We start from the raw sequence: 14,381 nt of genomic DNA, 5'->3' as shown, positions 1-14,381 counted from the left end.
GAGTAGGTACAGGTGCTGAGTGTCGGTACAGGTGCTGAGTGTAGGTACAGGTACTGAGTGTAGGTACAGGTGCTGAGTGTCGGTACAGGTGCTGAGTGTCGGTACAGGTGCTGAGTGTAGGTACAGGTGCTTTGTTTAGGTACAGGTGCTTAGTGTAGGTACAGGTGCTGAGTGTCAGTACAGGTGCTGAGTGTAGGTACAGGTGCTGAGTGTAGGTACAGGTGCTGAGTATAGGTACAGGTATAGGTGCTGAGTGTCGGTACAGGTACAGGTGCTGAGTAGGTACAGGTGCTGAGTTTACGTACAGGCACAGGTGCTGAGTGTCGGTACAGGTACAGGTGCTGAGTAGGTACAGGTGCTGAGTGTAGGTACAGGTATAGGTGCTGAGTGTCGGTACAGGTACAGGTGCTGAGTGTAGGTACAGGTACAGGTGCTGAGTGTCGGTACAGGTGCAGGTGCTGAGTAGGTACAGGTGCTGAGTGTAGGTACAGGTATAGGTGCTGAGTGTCGGTACAGGTACATGTGCTGAGTGTAGGTACAGGTACCGAGTAGGTACAGGTGCTGAGTGTTGGTACAGGTGCTTAGTGTCAGTACAGGTGCTGAGTGTCGGTACAGGTGCTGAGTGTAGGTACAGGTGTTCAGTGTAGGTACAGGTGCTGAGTGTAGGTACAGGTGCTGAGTGTCGGTACCTGTACAGGCGCTGAGTAGGTACAGGTGCTGAGTATAGGTACAGGTACAGTTGCTGAGTGTCGGTACAGGTGCTGAGTGTCGGTACAGGTGCTGAGTGTCGGTACAGGTACTGAGTGTAGGTACAGGTGCTGAGTGTCGGTACAGGTACTGAGTGTAGGTACAGGTGCCGAGTGTAGGTACAGGTGCCGAGTGTCGGTACAGATGCTGAGTGTCGGTACAGGTGCTGAGTGTCGGTACCGGTGCTGAGTGTAGGTACAGGTGCTGAGTGTAGGTACAGGTGCTGAGTGTAGGTACAGGTGCTTAGTGTAGGTACAGGTGCTGAGTGTCAGTACAGGTGCTGAGTGTAGGTACAGGTGCTGAGTGTAGGTACAGGTGCTGAGTATAGGTACAGGTATAGGTGCTGAGTGTCGGTACAGGTACAGGTGCTGAGTAGGTACAGGTGCTGAGTTTACGTACAGGCACAGGTGCTGAGTGTGGGTACAGGTACAGGTGCTGAGTAGGTACAGGTGCTGAGTGTAGGTACAGGTATAGGTGCTGAGTGTCGGTACAGGTACAGGTGCTGAGTGTAGGTACAGGTACAGGTGCTGAGTGTCAGTACAGGTACAGGTGCTGAGTAGGTACAGGTGCTGAGTGTAGGTACAGGTATAGGTGCTGAGTGTCGGTACAGGTACAGGTGCTGAGTGTAGGTACAGGTACCGAGTAGGTACAGGTGCTGAGTGTTGGTACAGGTGCTTAGTGTCAGTACAGGTGCTGAGTGTCGGTACAGGTGCTGAGTGTAGGTACAGGTGTTCAGTGTAGGTACAGGTGCTGAGTGTCAGTACAGGTGCTGAGTGTAGGTACAGGTGCTGAGTGTAGGTACAGGTGCTGAGTATAGGTACAGGTATAGGTGCTGAGTGTCGGTACAGGTACAGGTGCTGAGTAGGTACAGGTGCTGAGTTTACGTACAGGCACAGGTGCTGAGTGTGGGTACAGGTACAGGTGCTGAGTAGGTACAGGTGCTGAGTGTAGGTACAGGTATAGGTGCTGAGTGTCGGTACAGGTACAGGTGCTGAGTGTAGGTACAGGTACAGGTGCTGAGTGTCAGTACAGGTACAGGTGCTGAGTAGGTACAGGTGCTGAGTGTAGGTACAGGTATAGGTGCTGAGTGTCGGTACAGGTACAGGTGCTGAGTGTAGGTACAGGTACCGAGTAGGTACAGGTGCTGAGTGTCGGTACCTGTACAGGCGCTGAGTAGGTACAGGTGCTGAGTATAGGTACAGGTACAGTTGCTGAGTGTCGGTACAGGTGCTGAGTGTCGGTACAGGTGCTGAGTGTCGGTACAGGTACTGAGTGTAGGTACAGGTGCTGAGTGTAGGTACAGGTACAGGTGCTGAGTATAGGTACAGGTATAGGTGCTTAGTGTCGGTACAGGTACAGGTACAGGTGCTGAGTAGGTACAGGTAAAGGTGCCGAGTAGGTACAGGTGCTGAGTGTAGGTACAGGTGCTGAGTGTCGGTACAGGTGCTGAGTGTCGGTACAGGTGCTGAGTGTCGGTACAGGTACTGAGTGTAGGTACAGGTGCTGAGTGTCGGTACAGGTACTGAGTGTAGGTACAGGTGCCGAGTGTAGGTACAGGTGCCGAGTGTCGGTACAGGTGCCGAGTGTCGGTACCGGTGCTGAGTGTAGGTACAGGTGCCGAGTTCCGGTACAGGTGCTGAGTTCCGGTACAGGTGCTGAGTTCCGGTACTGGTGCTGAGTGTCGGTACAGGTGCTGAGTTCCGGTACTGGTGCTGAGTGTCGGTACAGTTGCTGAGTGTCGGTACTGGTGCTGAGTGTTGGTTCTGGTGCTGAGTGTCGGTACAGGTACAGAGTAGGTACTGGTGCTGAGTGTCGGTACAGGTGCTGAGTGTCGGTACAGGTGCTGAGTGTCGGTACTGGTGCTGAGTGTCGGTACTGGTGCTGAGTGTCAGTACTGGTGCTGAGTGTCGGTACTGGTGCTGAGTGTCGGTACAGGTGCTGAGTAGGTACAGGTGCTGAATAGGTACAGGTGCTGAGTGTCGGTACAGGTGCTGAGTGTCGGTACAGGTGCTGAGTTCCGGTACAGGTGCTGAGTTCCGGTACAGGTGCTGAGTTCCGGTACAAGTGCTGAGTGTCGGTACAGGTGCTGAGTTCCGGTACTGGTGCTGAGTGTCGGTACAGGCGCTGAGTTCCGGTACTGGTGCTGAGTGTCGGTACAGGTGCTGAGTGTCGGTACAGGTGCTGAGTTCTGGTGCTGAGTGTCGGTGCAGGTGCTGAGTTCCGGTACTGGTGCTGAGTGTCGGTACAGGCGCTGAGTTCTGGTGCTGAGTGTCGGTACAGGTGCTGAGCGTCGGTACAGGTGCTGAGTTCCGGTACTGGTGCTGAGTGTCAGTACAGGTGCTGAGTTCCGGTACTGGTGCTGAGTTCCGGTACGGTGCTGAGCGTCGGTACAGGTGCTGAGTTCCGGTACTGGTGCTGAGTGTCGGTACAGGTGCTGGTTTCCGGTACTGGTGCTGAGTGTCGGTACAGGTGCTGGTTTCCGGTACTGGTGCTGAGTGTCGGTACAGGTGCTGAGTTCCGGTACTGGTGCTGAGTGTTGGTACAGGTGCTGAGTTCCGGTACTGAGTGTCGGTACAGGCGCTGAGTTCCGGTACAGGGTGGAGAGAGTCTGCCGTGAAGGTATTTGTCCTTCTACCATTGTGTGTACTTTAAATACCTCTTCTAATGCTTATTTCTATGGCTGCTATCTATTTTCCCTTGCATTCACTGCTACAATAAAACAATTTAGATGTTTACAATAGGATAATAATCATAGATACACTGAGTACACAAAACATTAAGAACACTGCTCTTTCCAGGTGAATCCAGGTGAAAGCTATGACCCCTTATTGAATCACTCATTAAATCCACTTCAATCAATGTAGATGAAGGGGAGGGGACACGTTAAAGAAGGATTTTTAAGCCTTGAGACATGGATTGTGTATGTGTGCCATTCAGAGGGTGAATGGGCAAGACAAAGTTTTTAAATGCCTTTAAACAGGGTATGGAAAGGAAAGGGGGGTACCTAGTCAGTTGTACAACTAAATGCATTCAACTGAAATGTGTCCTCTGTATTTAACCCAACCCCTTTATGGTAGTAGGTGCCAGGCGTACCGGTTTGTGTCAAGAACTGCAACACTGCTGTTTTTTTTCATGCTCACCAGTTTCATATGTGTATCAAGAATGGTCCACCACCCAAAGGATATCTAGCCAACTTGACAACTGTGGGAAATATTGGAGTCAACATGGGGGGGGGTGAAACTCAATATGAGGAAAGTTTTCCTAATGTTTGTTATACTAAGTGTATATATCCCCCGTGTACATTATCTGCATTGTTCAGGTAATCTACCCTACACTACAGTGCATCGGACTGAATTACGAGGAAGCAAGGAAGAGGATGCGTTTTAAAGACCCTGGTACATTCCAATGAGCTGGAGCTATCAAACATCACATAGTTCCTATAGCAGGACTGCTGCCAAGGGGAGATGTGTTTATGTCTCACTAATGATGACAAGACGAGGTGAAATGTTCTTCTACCCCCTTATCGTGGGGTTTTGGACATCTGTCCTTAACATAACCACATTCCAACACTAGGTTGGTTAGGTGTTTATCCTAGACCATTACAGGTGGATTTAAATGTTGGGGAATGTTCATGTTTGCTAGAGGCATGAGAATGTTTGTAAAGATGTATTTATTTATTTTACAGGTAACAAGCCAGTTTCTGGAATGGAGATGTAGTCCTTGTGCCGGTGTGTATTCAGCTAGGTTCAGAATGTTGCATATAGAAATATAATGAATAGAACAGACAATCCTATCTGTTCTACATGATACATTCTATATCGTCTCAGTGTGTGTGTGTGTGTGGGGAATATGTTATCAGTATAACCAGTGGCAGACAGACAGCTTAGTGCAATCAACACACCCCAAACAGACCAGTCAGATAGGTATGTAGCATTGATCTGCTAACCAGACACAAACATAAACATGAATAAAGGATCTGAGCTTTGGAAGATGTTTTGATTTGTTGATGTCCCTCAAATGGATTTTGAATATTATAATGATCTAATTCATTCTCTCTTTCTGGAACAACAATTTGTCTGAATAACACCTACTTCTAGCAGAAGTGGAATCCAATATCTTTGTTGTTGTGTGAGCTATCCAGCCACAGATGTCTGATTAAGAACCCAGGGAAATGGCGTTATTATTTTCTAAAAAAACATCTTCAAAACGGACCATGTAAAATTCAGGACATAAAATAATCTAGTTATTTATCAATTTACAAGTAAAATTCACAGACATTTCTATCCTTTGTGCAGGGCCCGGAGATTGCTTCAGCGCGGGGCCTCTCCCTGAATGAAAGTCGTCTTCTATATTTAAAGTGTCTTTAGTTCATATAGGCAAAAAGGTTTACAGTCTGTATGGATTTAAAAAGCAGCACTTGGGGAGGAGCGGGGCATACTTTCTTCAAAACCGGAGAACCAGAGATCACCTGCAACAGAGGAAAAGAGCAAGTGAGAATGAGAACACCAAGAAGACAAAAACATCTGAAAGAAAATAATGGTTTTAGTCACCTTTATTTCCTAGCACTGTGTTATTTCGCAACGTCCCTTCTGGGACAATAAAGATTTATTGATTCAAATGTTTCAGTCACCATGTTATATCACATGGACAGATGAGAGATGGTAGGAGGGTCTACATGTTCCTAAATGAGATGAAGCAATAGTATGTGCCTACATGACCCGTATCCTAAAGCTACTGTATGTAACGCTATAGAATGCCTCAAAAAGTGATGAGGTAACACTGTTCTTTTCTGTCTAAATGACTCAGAGGATCGCATGAGAACATTTCAATACAATCTCACTGGACACATGCACAGGACAATGAATGATACATACTGTCAAGTACAGTGAAAAAAATATAAAAACACAATTTCAAAGATTTCACTGAGTTACAGTTCATATAAGGAAATCAGATAATTGAAATAAAATCATTAGGCCTTAATCTATGTATTTCACATGACTGGGAATACAGCTATGCATGTTGGTCAAAGATACCTTTTTTTAAGTTAAGGGCGTGGATCAGAAAACCAGTCAGTATCTGGTGTGACCAGCGTTTGCCTCATGCAGTGTGACACATCTCCTTCGCAAAGAGCAGATCAGACTGTTGATTGTGGCCTGTGGAATGTTGTCCCAACTCCTCTTCATTGGTTGTGAAAAGTTTCTGGATATTGGCGGGAACTGGAACACGCTGTCGTACACGTCGATCCAGAGCATCCCAAACATGCTCAAATGGGTGACATGTCTAGTGAGTATGCAGGCCATGGAACAACTGGGGCATTTTCAGCTTCCAGGAATTGTGTACATATCCTTGCGACATGGGACCGTGCATTATGCTGAAACATGAGGTGATGGCGGCGGATGAATGGCACGACAATGGGCCTCAGGATCTTGTCACGATATCTCTGTGCATTCAAATTGCCATCGATAAAATGCATTGTTTTCGTTGTCCGTAGCTTATGTCTGCCCATACCATAACTCCACTGTCCCCGCGCTGTCTGCCATCAGCCCGGTACAGTTGAAACCGGGATTCATCTGTGAAGAGCACACTTCTCCAGCGTGCCATTGGCCATTGAAAGTGAGCATTTGCCCCCTGAAGTTGGTTACAACGCCAAACGGCAGTCAGATCAAGAACCTGGTGAGGACAACGAGCACGCAGATGAGCTTCCCTGAGACCGTTTCTGACAGTTTGTGCTGAAATTCTTTGGTTGTGCAAACCAACAGTTTCATCAGCTGTCCAATTGGCTGACCTCAGATGATCCCGCAGGTGAAGAAGCTGGATGTGGAGTTCCTGGGCTGGCCTGCCAAATTCTCTAAAATGATGTTGCAAGTGGCTTATGGTGGAGAAATTAACATTCAATTCTCTGACAACAGCTCTGGTGGACATTCCTGCAGTCAATGTGCCAATTGCATGCTCCCTTAAAACTTGAGACATCTATGGCATTGTGTTGTGTGACAAAACTGCACATTTTAAAGTGGCCTTTAAGTCCCAAGTACAAGGTGCACCTGTGTAATGATCATGCTGTTTAATCAGCTACTTGATAGTCCATCCACCTGACAGGTGTGGCATATCTTGGCAAAGGAGAAATGCTCAATAACAGGGATGTAAACAAATTTGTGCACAAAATCTGAGAGAAATACGTTTTTTGCGCGTATGCAACATTTCTGGGATCTTATTTCAGCTCATGAAACATGGGACCAACTGATAGGACAATTGGGAAACATTACATATTGGTTGATTTTGTTCAATATTGTCTGGCATCACTGAACGTACACTGAGAAAAATGTTTGCTTAAAATATCAGTGCTCTTATGTTCTCCACAGCCAATATTTGCACTTGTCATTTGCTGCCAAACATTATCAATAAAGTCAAGCTATTAGTCATAACTGGGGTGCAACAGGTGGCTCGTACAATAGCCACGTTGTGCCTTGGTGTTGGCCTGTGTGTGTACTGGCGGAATGAGAAAAACAGTTCACGTTCATAAGTTAAAAGCTTGGGTCAACAATTGCCACTTGTACGGAATCACATGACCACCACCAGTTCATGGCCTGTATGGGAGTGGTACTTTTAAATTAATGTTTTTCCTGTTCTGGCTGTTTCCTGCAATTCAGTTGAATTGCCCAGAAAGACGACAATAAAGACTTGAATCCATCTCAAAAAGTCCCTTGGCTTATCGTCGCTTTTACTCTAAAATCAATCCCCTATTATACCCACTGAAATAAAACTGCTACAGGTGACTTAATGACTACCCAACTCCATCCAATAGAATCAATAGCAGCACTGAAGTCCATTAAGATGCATTGCAGACAGCATCCCAAGGGGGTCTGGACCTAAGCCTGTACCACACGCCTGCCACCCTTGTTAGAAGCACTGCTTTAAACTAGTGGGTAAACAAGCCTGTACATGGAGAGTTGTGAAGCTGAATAGGAATGGCCAGACTTATTCATTCAAATCTGCCAAAGGCCACAGGCTCTTTTGACTGTAGCAGCCAGTAGAGAGAGAATATTAATTATGACAGATATTCATGAGCAAAGTGAAGTGTGCAATCAGGGCCTGGGGCATGACGGATTCTGTGAGGTTAGCCAATAAAACGACTATCATCATTAGCTAATTAATTTAATTTACTTAGCCATTGATATGATGTTCCTGTTTAGCAAATTTTCTACCAACGTTTACTTGGTGGTACTTAATTCGTTCTCGATTCGGAAGGCACCGTTGTCTTATAAACTTCTCTGTTCAGTTGCTGGTGGTACTCCAAAAAACAGAATATTCCGAAAAATATTATATCCACTTTTTGGACCGGACAGCTCGCATTTGACAACATATTTGCAGGGCGGCAGGTGGCTAGAGCGTTGGGCCAGTAACTGAAAGGTCGCTGGCTTGAATACCCGAGCCGACAAGGTGAAACATCGGTCAATGTTGCCTTGAGCAAGGCACGTAACCCTAATTTGCTCCAGGGGCACTGTACTAATATGGCTGACCCTATAAAACAAGTTGGGGCGGCAGGTAGCCTAGTGGTTAGAGCGTTGGGCCAGTAACCGAAAGGTTGCTAGATCAAATTGCCGAGCTGACAAAGTAAAAATCTGGCGTTCTGCACCTGAACAAGGCAGTTATCCCACTGTTCCTAGGCTGTCATTGTAAATAAGAATTTGTTCTTAACTGACTTGCCTAGTTAAATTAAGGTAAAATGGAAATATCCTGAATACGGATAAACAGGATCTAAGCTAACATATGGAATTGTTTTAAGATGGTCATACCAAGGATCATTCAGCTATTTGATTTGGAATTTTAAGACCACTTAAAGGTATCAACAAAAATATTGGATGAAACATTGAATTCGCAATAACTGCTATTGGCCAATAGAAACACAATTATTTATTTTTTTCAAGATTCACGACATGGAACAAATAGTCCCCCCAAAAATCTAAAGGAAGTTTGTTCTGAAGTGTCTGTCTTATATGAGATAAGAAAGATCAGGAAACTATGACAATTGTTTTGTTTACATGTATTTATCCCCTTATTTTTAGGCACTAAACTATCTCCATATACACTTAGATTCATTATTAAAATTAGTACCAGGGATCTTCAGATGAGTCTTGTGGGCGCCCTAGGAAAAAACAAATAACACCATCGTGAGAGTCTCAGCTTTTAAGATAGAGTTTAGTTTGTAGACTACAGGCATTTTTGTGAGAAGACCGATTTTTCGGGATGTCTCAAGGTCTGACAAATACCACTCTAACTCTGCCACCTTTCACCGCAGATGCTGAAGGGCGAGATCGGCGGATGAAGTGGATTGAGACGCAGCCCGTGTAAAAATCTCTACCTTGAACAGATGGATTTTGGAGATGTTTTATTATTATGCTAATTATATTTCCATGGGGGCATGACCATTGTAGGCTAAGGGTTAAACACAAGCTTTCGAAAGCTATGCCGCTGAGGTTCGAGTTCACTTGGCTGCTGTGAAGGATATCTATTCTAAAGGACTAGGCTTTATAACACTGGTTGTGTACAGTAGATTTGGAAAGTATTCAGACCCCTTGACTTTTTCCACATTTTGTTACATTACAGCCTTATTCTAAAATATATTTTTTTCACTTATTAATCTAAACACAATACCCCATAATGACAAAGCGAAAACAGGTTAAGAAATGTTAGCAAATTTATAAAAAATAAAAAAATACATTCCTTACATAAATATTCAGATCCTGCTATGGGACTCGAAATTGAGCTCAGGTGCATTCTGTTTCCATTGATCATCCTTGAGCTGTTTCTACAACTTGGAGTGCACCTGTGGTAAATTCAATTGATTGGACATGATTTGGAAAGGAACACACCTGTCTATAGAAGGTCCCACAGGTGACACTGCATGGTCAGAGTAAAAACCAAGCCATGAGGTCGAAGGAATTGTCCGTAGAGCCCCGAGACAGGATTGTTTCGAGACACAGATCTGGGGAAGTGTACCAAAATATTTCTGCAGCATTGAAGATCCCCAAGAACACAGTGGCCTTCATCATTCTTAATTGGAAGAAGTTTAGAACCACCAAGACCTTTCCGAGAGCTGGCCGCCCGGCCAAACTGAGCAATCGGGGGAGAAGGGCCTTGGTCAGGGAGGTGACAAAGAACCCGATGGTCTCTCTGACAGAGCTCCAGCGTTCCTCTGTGGAGATGGGAGAACCTTCCAGAAGAACAACCATCTCTGCAGCAGTCCACCAAATCAGGCCTTTATGGTAGAGTGGCCAGACAGAAGGCACCTGACAGCCCGCTTGGAGTTTGCCAAAAGGCATCTAAAGACTCTCAGACCATGAGAAACAAGATTCTCTGTTCTGATGAAACCAAGATTGAACATTGTGGCCTGAATGCCAAGTGTCACGTCTGGAGGAAACCTAGCACCATCCCTACGGTGAAGCATGGTGGTGGCAGCAACATGCTGTGGGGATGTTTTTCAGCGGAAGGGACTGGGAGACTTGTCAGGATCGAGACAAAGATGAACGGAGCAAAGTACAGAGAGATCCTTGATGAAAACCTGTTCCAGAGCACTCAGGACCTCAGACTGGGGTGAAGGTTCACCTTCCAACAGGACAACGAACCTAAGCACACAGCCAAGACAAACGCAGGAGTGGTGTCGGGACAAGTCTCTGAATGTCCTTGAGTGGCCCAGCCAGAGCCCGGATTTGAACCCGATCTAACATCTCTGTAGAGACCTGAAAATAGCTGTGCAGTAATGCTCCCCATCCAACCTGACAGAGCTAGAGAGGATCTGCAAAGACAAATGGGAGGAACTCCCCAAATACAGGCGTGCCAAGCTTGTAGCGTCATACCCAAGAAGACTTAAGACTAATCGCTGCCAAAGGCGCTTCAACAAATTACTGAGTAAAGGGTCTGAATACTTATGAAAATGTGATATCAGTTTAAAATTAATACATTTGCACAAATTTCTAAAAAGCTGTTTTTGCTTTGTCATTATGGGGTGTGTGTTCAGATTGATAAGGCAAAAATATATATTTAATACATTTTAGAATAAGGCTGTAATGTAACAAAATGTGGAAAAAGGGGTGTGAATACTTTCCAAATGCACTGTATATTGCATCAATTAGATGTGATGTTTCATAGTCCCCAAGACAAGAGAGGAGTGTTGTCATATGAACTGGCTCATGGATACACATCTTTGTATACCCTTTTGATTTATTCTATTCTAAGGAGTGGCACAACAGAAATGCGTCAGCGTTGCAATGTTGTTTTAGGACTCTGTAGGGTTTTACCCTCTTAACGTCACTGTATTCTATCCCAATTGATTATTAGATGTGGCATATAACCTACTGATGTTTCATCATTTCTTGAAGGCAAGAGAGCCGAAGGAATGTTGACAGTCTACAGTACATGTTGCCAAAACAGATATTAGCCTTGCTGTTGTATTGAGTGGGAAGATAGCTGCAGGACTAGCCTAAGAAATGGGATTGTGTCAGAGTTGCAACATTAAACTCTTTGGGAGGATAGAGTTCCTAACCAGAGGCAAATGAAATGGATTTATTTACAGTCCAAACAACTACAAATGAGGCTTGGCCACTGTTTGTGTCAAATGCAGGCTAGTTAGAAATTGAGCAAAAAATAATGAAAATATGTTTACCTTGAGTGGGTGAATCTCATATTTTCATGTAATATGTATTTTATCAGAATTTGATCACAGAACAGCAGGCTGAATCTAACAATAGAATCAGCCCAAAACTCACCTAGATCAGGGTTAGGTAACTGGCCACCATTTTGAAAGGCCCTCGGATTAACCCTGCCCAAAAATAAAGTAATTAATACTTTTTTTGAAACTCAGTCGGGGTCTCAATTGACTGTTGCGAGTTAAAACAGTAGAACACACAAAGTCCAATTTCTAAACGTGGTTGTGCATCAGCAGTTTCTCTTGTTATGTAAGTCACCAATAGTCGTTCAGTTAGCCCATGTATGTGAAGATGTTTTAGATTGCTAAATGAGTTTTGCGGCCAGCAATCTAAACTTGTTATCATGGTCGAATTACCTGCTGTGGGGCCTGCATTGATTTTGTTATTCTCACTCAGATATAATATTAAAAACTGCAAACATTTATCTACAGCCTATGGCAAAATGTGTATTATTACAGGAAATTCGTTATAAAATTGCAACATTTTCTCAACATCCCATGGCAAAATATGGATGTGGTTACATAGACCCACGAGCAACTGCTCCCCCTAATGAGTTCAGGTTTTTTTGTGTGGCCCCCACTCCCATCACAGTTGCCCCCACTGACTTAGATAGAGCCACAGGTAATGAGTTGTCATTGTTTTGGATAATCACCTACCAACTGTGTGTCAGAGAAGCCTAACCACTTTTCCATCCATAATGCTCTGCAACACCTCAGAATTATTCAGAATCCCCAACTCCACCGTTTTCTCTATAGGTTGGTTGTCAAAACTTCGGTCATATCCTAGATTGTCGTGTCCCGCCAGGCTGCTGTTGTGTTCACACGTAATTCGTGATAGAGTTTGAGCAGGAACCGTTCCGTTCACTGATTCCTTTCCATTCCAGTTGCACTTCTCCCCAGCTTCCAGAGTTTTAATCTTGCTCTTCGAGAGCTGTTCCGAAAACTTTCCTGCCCAGTGCGCAAAATTGTCCAGGGTGCTTTTATCAAAGTCCTCAGAGTAAACCTTTATGTTGCCCGTGTACCACAAAATCCACCAAGCTAGACTGAGGAAAATGATGAGTGCACCCGTGTAGATTAGGAAATCACCGTAGAAGTGACCGTCCAACTTTAGATCGGCGAAAATACCAACTAAAATAACTGTCAAACCGCCGACGTCAAAAGCGATTGCTAGGAAAAATAACGGCGCACAGTTCCCCACGCAGTTGTGAGCCATACCTAAGCTGTATGAGTGATTGAGCTCAACTAACGGCAGGAAAGAGCTGAACTCGTTTAACAGGACGCACATTTCCTCACCATCCACCTGTGGCGAACACCTGTGCGCGCAGAGAGCCGCCTTCCTGTGACGTCAATGTAAACTGGAGGGTTTTAGGCCATCCTCGGTATTCCACTCATGGTAATGTGCACAGATCTGGATCCAGTTTACGAAACCAAATTTAGAGCCTTTATCATTTGGGGGAGAAACGCAAAACTGATGTTAGATCAGTGTCTAAGTGTAACCCAAATGACAGGTAGGCTTGTATCGAAACAAACAAATATATACACAAATACGATTCAAAATGTGTTACATAAAGTGCTGCATTTTAGCATTCCCCCACACCCAACCAGGTTATGTCACACTTGCTTTGTTTGTTGAACCTGAGAATTGGCTCAGAAACTCATGCTAGTTCTGGGTGAGGTATTCATCTGCCAGTTTATTTTTGGGGTTTTGAGATGATCAGACATAGGCTATCCATCACACAGGCTAGGGTGGGATAATCAAAGGTTGAATATGATCCTCGTATTTTAGACGCTATGATTGCTTGTTTTAATTGGTAAGAGCAAGGTTGGCCAGCCCTCCTCCTGGAGAATTGGCCTCTGCATAGTCTAGATTTCTAGAATTTGTTCTTGACTGACTTGCCTAGTTAAATAAAGGTAAAAATAAAAAATAAAATAAAAATTCTCTGGAGAGAACCATGGAGCAACAAGTTGAGCAGAAACTATTGTTGCAATCTCTCCCGGAACTTGTTCTGTGATACCCATCAGCCACACCAGTTTCTGGCCCCATCAACTCAAAACTAATCAGTCAGAGCCAGTCCCGCCCAACAATAAACACCTGCTTAAGGCCACTATAAAGTTCTTATGAAAGGGTTTGTTTATAGTGGGACCATAATTAGTCCAACTGATATAAATACTGTTTGTGCTTCTGCTTAGTGTTCCTGAGCTAATGGGAAAGACTAATTTGTCTGGATCAATAATCATGCATATTTTTCTTTATTTATTTACAGATTTTAAAAATGTAAGGTTGTTGTTTTTCCAATTCGGCTGCTGAGGGCGCCAAACCCCTTTGCAACAGGCCCAAACCCTGCTACAGCGACTCACTCACGCTGCCTGTATAACGCCTGAGTGGCCAAGTAAGTAACGAGCATGTGTGTTATTCAGAGCAAAGCTTGAAAGAACATCCTTTCCAACCGTGTGTTAGGGACTGCGTTCATGAGCCAGCCCATCACGGACTTTGAGGTGAGGCCTGAGTTGAGATTTCTCTCTTTCAACACAGTGCATTGTATTAATGGTAGGAGTCTGAATGACAACAAGTTCAACCCAATCATCACCTCAAAGTGAGGGTGATATCTGATACCATCTCTAGTGTTGGCAGCTTAAATGACATTCTAGTATACCTTTGTTTCACTGGGACACAAACACACACACACACACACACACACACACACACACACACACACACACACACACACACACACACATATAGCCTCTGGACACATACTGTATCTAAACTGTCCACCAAGTTAAGCCCCTGCATTCATATACGGTACACTGCATTGCAGGGTTCTTGCCTGTCCAGTATATTCCCTTATGAAGAGGATTTTCTATAGACAACCTGGTAGATACCTCAAGTCAGGTTGAACAGGAGAGGGGAGGCGAGGCTGAGACGAGGTGA

At 44.7% G+C, this 14,381-nt stretch overlaps 1 long non-coding RNA gene across 1 annotated transcript; it reads right to left on the bottom strand.

Annotated features, from left to right (window-relative positions):
- Positions 1 to 4,398: 4,398 nt before the first annotated feature.
- Positions 4,399 to 12,948, bottom strand: LOC106578865 (uncharacterized). Its single transcript, XR_001322530.2, has 2 exons — positions 12,107 to 12,948; positions 4,399 to 5,215 (listed from the first exon to the last, which is right to left on the bottom strand). It is a non-coding gene; the product is annotated as an uncharacterized lncRNA (long non-coding RNA).
- Between the last annotated feature and the right edge of the window lie 1,433 nt (positions 12,949 to 14,381).

Source organism: Salmo salar, chromosome ssa19 (assembly GCF_905237065.1).
Source record: "Salmo salar chromosome ssa19, Ssal_v3.1, whole genome shotgun sequence".
NCBI classification, from domain to species: Eukaryota; Metazoa; Chordata; class Actinopteri; order Salmoniformes; family Salmonidae; genus Salmo; species Salmo salar.
The sequence above is the reverse complement of the archived record's forward strand: the minus strand, read 5'-3'. Positions and strand labels throughout refer to the sequence as shown.